Raw genomic sequence first — 4,709 nt, 5'->3', positions numbered from 1 at the left:
TGCTAATTTCGTACTAGCAGATATACTATCTCACGATATATGGCTGTAGGCATAATAGTTGTTCTTAGTAAATGAAATATTCAGGTCGGATGAGTGGCTGAGAGGGTAGGAACGCTGGCCGTCTGAGCCCATCCCGGCTCCGTCCGATGGTTCTTAGGTACTTAGTAGGTTTACCGTTAGGTAAATAAATTCCGACACGTCCGTGTCTCTCGAAACTGTAACCATGTAAATGTATTATTTTTTACTAGATAAAAGAGATCTTGGAAAATACCATAGAAAATATTTTATAATGTTATTTGAGTTTCAGTATTAGTATTTGAAGACCGTATTTGCTTAGCAGAAAGTTTAAAAGCAAAAGAAGTATTATATTGTATCTTAAAAAGCATTGTACTGTTCGCCGTAATCTGTACTTCAATTTGATACTAATGGCTCATTTGCAATTCTACTTCGATTTAACTGGAAACACTTCTCAGGTTAACACACTTCAATTGGTCTGGTTTTGGCCTTACCCGTGAGTTAGAAACAAGGAAGTTCTCACGGCGTGTGACCGACCGTCTTGCCGCGGGCCTGAGATTCGTCCATACGGCAGACATTCTCCGTACAAGAACAAGTGTTTAGTGGAGTGCCTAGATTTAAACCGACCCTGAATGTGCAAGTGTCTACGATACTTGAGCCTTCCTATGCTTGCGGCAGTCTGAAGAGTTGGAACGGAATCTGGAGAGGGTGAGAAGGAGAAGGGAGTGAGCTAATTTTACTAACCAATTCTCATTTGGAAGGGGAAGAGAGGATGGGATGAGGAGGTTTCAGAATGAGGGAGGATCTAGGCAGTGGTTTACGCCCACCCAACATCCCTCCTCCTCTTAACCATACCCCTCTATCCCCAAGAGCTTCGAAACTCCCATAATCCATTAGTAGCACACGCGCTAGTTTGGCGTATCGTACTGCCTGAGAGACTAAGTAAAAAGATGGAGGTTGTGGGCAACGAAGAAAAGGAACGGCTAAGTGAATGAGCAAGATAGGGAGAGAGAAATGTACAATCCTCTCGTACAAGGATGTGAAGATAACAGCGAACTTTCTTCGCTTCCTTAAGATCCTCCTTCCTGCTTACTTGCTCGCTCCCTCTCTTTCTGGCCCATGTCTACATCATTCAGCAGAGCACCATCATCACAGCCCCCGCATAATTAAACAAGCTTTATTATCCCTCACATAAGATAACTACCCTGCAGCTCTACCTCCCATTACCCTACTTCAATAATGTAATTAAATTCACAAATGGCATGAAGGCTGTGAAAGAGAAGAAAATTACATGCCGGCATTACCTACATAAGCGAGGAGAATTCTATTTTCATAAAACAACAATGATCTTTGTTCTTCAATAAAGTAAAATTGGTAATTCTTCGCTGGTTAACTTACTGTACCTTAGAGGCAGTCTCCTTGTTTACAACAACAAAAGATTACTCTACCTTACAAAAGCTCTTACATTTGACTGCATAGGAACACTTGGATAGCTTCCGGAATAAAGTTTCATTGGTTGGAGTAAATAAATACTAGGCGTTGGTACTGAAAAGCCACGTCAAACGAGGGTGAGAAAAGAATACGTCGTCCCATTTACAGCACAAAACGAAACCTTTTGAAAACTTCAGCTTCAAGTGCCGTAGTAGTGTTGAAATTATCTCTTGCGTGAGTAATTTATAACTATTAAACGCATTTTATACCAACATGACGTGAAGTAAATAATTTAAAATATTTTATAGTGTATAAACATGGCCCTTTTAGAGTTCAGTTAAATTATGCGTTAACATTGCAACAAAAACTAAGTGGGTGGGTGGGGTGGGGGAGGAACTACCCCGCAGGTTTTCGTGACGTCACACGATCGAAGTCTGGGTAAAATGAAAGATTCGCTAGATAGTCAATTGTAAACAATAATTTTATTTACGTGTGTCCAATGATGCCGACCCCGTGCTGTAGCGGTAGCGTGCTTGCCTCTTACCCGGAGGTCCCGGGTTCGATTCCCAGCCAAGCCAGGGATTTTTACCTCGACCTGAGTGCTGGTTCACGGTCCACTCAGCCTACGTGATTAGAATTGAGGAGCTATCTCATGGTGAGGTAGTGGCCCCGGTCTAGAATGCCAAGAATAACGGCCGAGAGCATTCGTCGTGTTGACCACACGACACCTCGAAATCTGCAGGCCTTCAGGCTGAGCAACAGTCGTTTGGTAGGCCAAGGCCCTTCACGGACTGTAGTGCCATGGGGTTTGGTTTGGTTTGGTTACCAATTATATCTACAGCAAGAAAGAGTGGCATGGCAGTGGAAATGATGTTCCTCGCCTATATAAAGTCGATGCTAGAGTTACTGGGGGTCGTTGGAGAGGTAATAATACGATTCAGACGGAACGTATCGGTCATGAAATTGCAGAACATAGAGTTCTGTGGGTCACTGGATCTACGTTCAAGTCAGCAGACAACATGATAGGCATCTCCTGTTCCCAGTCATACCAAAGACTATAATAATATTTTGTTTGACTGTAATGTGCTAATTACATGTGGCGTAGTACTATCTTAATATTATGCGTTGAAGTACAGCTATTCATTAAAGTACTGTTGTTATTTCAACTATCGATTTACAACTAACCATAGACTATACAATATCGATTATTATCGTACGTGGAAAAAACCTCAAGTTTTGAAAGCAGAAATCCAAAATTGCAGTTATGGTTCTCACATAGTTCATCATGTATTGAAAAATAAGATCTAACCATCTGCAATACATATTCATTAATAAGAAATTTAAAAAATCGCGTCTATTTTGTCTCTCCACCGAGCTCGACAGCTGCAGCAGTCACTTAAGTGCGGCCAGTATCGGTATTCGGGAGATAGTGGGTTCGAGCCTCACTGTCGGCAGCCCTGAAGATGGTTTTCCGAGCTTTCCCATTTTCACACCAGGCAAATGCTGGGGCTGTAACTTAAATAAGGCCACGGCTGCTTCCTTACCACTTCTAGTCCTTTCCTGTCCCATCGTCGCCATAAGACCTAACTGTGTCGGTGCGACTTAATGCAACTTTCTTGAGCTCGATTTTGACGGGGTGAAGAGTAAGCAGGGAGCATTGCCGTTTCCGGTTATACTGCCAACTGGATGGAAATGAAATCTGAAAATCGATAATATGATCGATCGATATGAATTTTCTAAACATTTATTATCTTACGTCAACAACTGTGTCACACATACATTATTTAACATTATATAACTTTTCTCGATGTGAATCTTGTTACTAGCATGAATTATATAGTTTGGCTTTGCTGTGTAAACAACAACACTACTAGTTCGAAAAGTGCACGCAAGATGTCGCACAGCGATGAATAAGCGATTCATAGTTTGTGTTTCAAAGGTTGCCAATATGGATGTCGAAGATAACCGAGGTCTACCGATTCAGCACTAGGGAGCTCAGGGCTTAAGAAAAGGTTCGCGTATAGTAGTTCATTCCCGTAACATGTGTTCATTTCCTGTGTTTTAAAGCGCCCTGCTTTGAGGTTAAAATATCTGAAGTACAGCGCTAGCCCCATCTGTTGAAATAGTCGGGACCACTCGTGGTCAATGCCTGTCGTCTGTCGCAATAGCGGAGATCATTATACTTCCAACTTCGAAGCCGAATATTTTTCAAAAGCTATTTCACTCTGCTGGATCATTTAGTAATCTGTATACACAAAATCCATATTCTTACACCGAGCAAGTGGCTGTGCGGTTTGGGTCACGTAGATTTGAGCTTGCATTCGGGAGATAGCGGGTTCGAATTCCACTGTCGGCAGCCCATAACATGGCTTTTCCGTAGTTTTCCATTTTTACACAAGGCAAATAGGCTGTACTTTAATTAAGGCCACGGTCGCTTCCACGCACTTTTTTTTTTTTTTTGCTAGTTGCTTTACGTCGCACCGACACAGATAGGTCTTATGGCGACGATGGGACAGGAAAGGGCTAGGAGTGGGAAGGAAGCGACCGTGGCCTTACTTAAGGTACATCCCCAGCATTCGCCTGGTGTGAAAATGGGAAACCACGGAAAACCATCTTCAGGGCTGCCGATAGTGGGGTTCGAACCTACTATCTCCCGAATACTGGATACTGGCCGCACTTAAGCGACTGGAGCTATCGAGCTCGGTCCGCGCACTTTCCTATTCCATCGTCGCCATAAGACCTACTTGATACAGGTTGTTCCCTCTCCTTTACAAGAAAAATTCAATGAAAATCTCACAATATCGAATTTTGTACTTTAATAAATTACGTTCCCTTTAGTGAACTGATTATGTCATATTCGCCATGTTGACGTGCATATCATCACCTATTGGCATGAGGTCGAAACTCTGTCTACACGCTTTGAGGTTAAAATATCTGAACTACAGTGCTACACCGTGCAGGCCATCTGGCGAAATCGTCGGGAACACTTATGGTCAATGCCTGGCGCTTAGGAACAATAATGGTGCTCGTTGGACTTCATTCAAGTTCACAAGGAGAGACGGTGGCACTTACTGCAATGCATTCGCGCGTTGAAGCCGAGTTTTGTGTCAACCACCATATCAGCAAAACCATCTGTGCCAGCCAACGGCAACAGAATAAGATGGAATACGTCACCTACGTGTTACCAAGTTGAAGAAAACGGACACGGCTGGCCGCCATATTGCTTGAACCAAAATACACTGACTGACAGAGCAAATGCAACA

Source organism: Anabrus simplex, chromosome 1 (assembly GCF_040414725.1).
Source record: "Anabrus simplex isolate iqAnaSimp1 chromosome 1, ASM4041472v1, whole genome shotgun sequence".
Lineage (NCBI taxonomy): Eukaryota > Metazoa > Arthropoda > Insecta > Orthoptera > Tettigoniidae > Anabrus > Anabrus simplex.
This window is presented reverse-complemented; position numbering follows the sequence as displayed.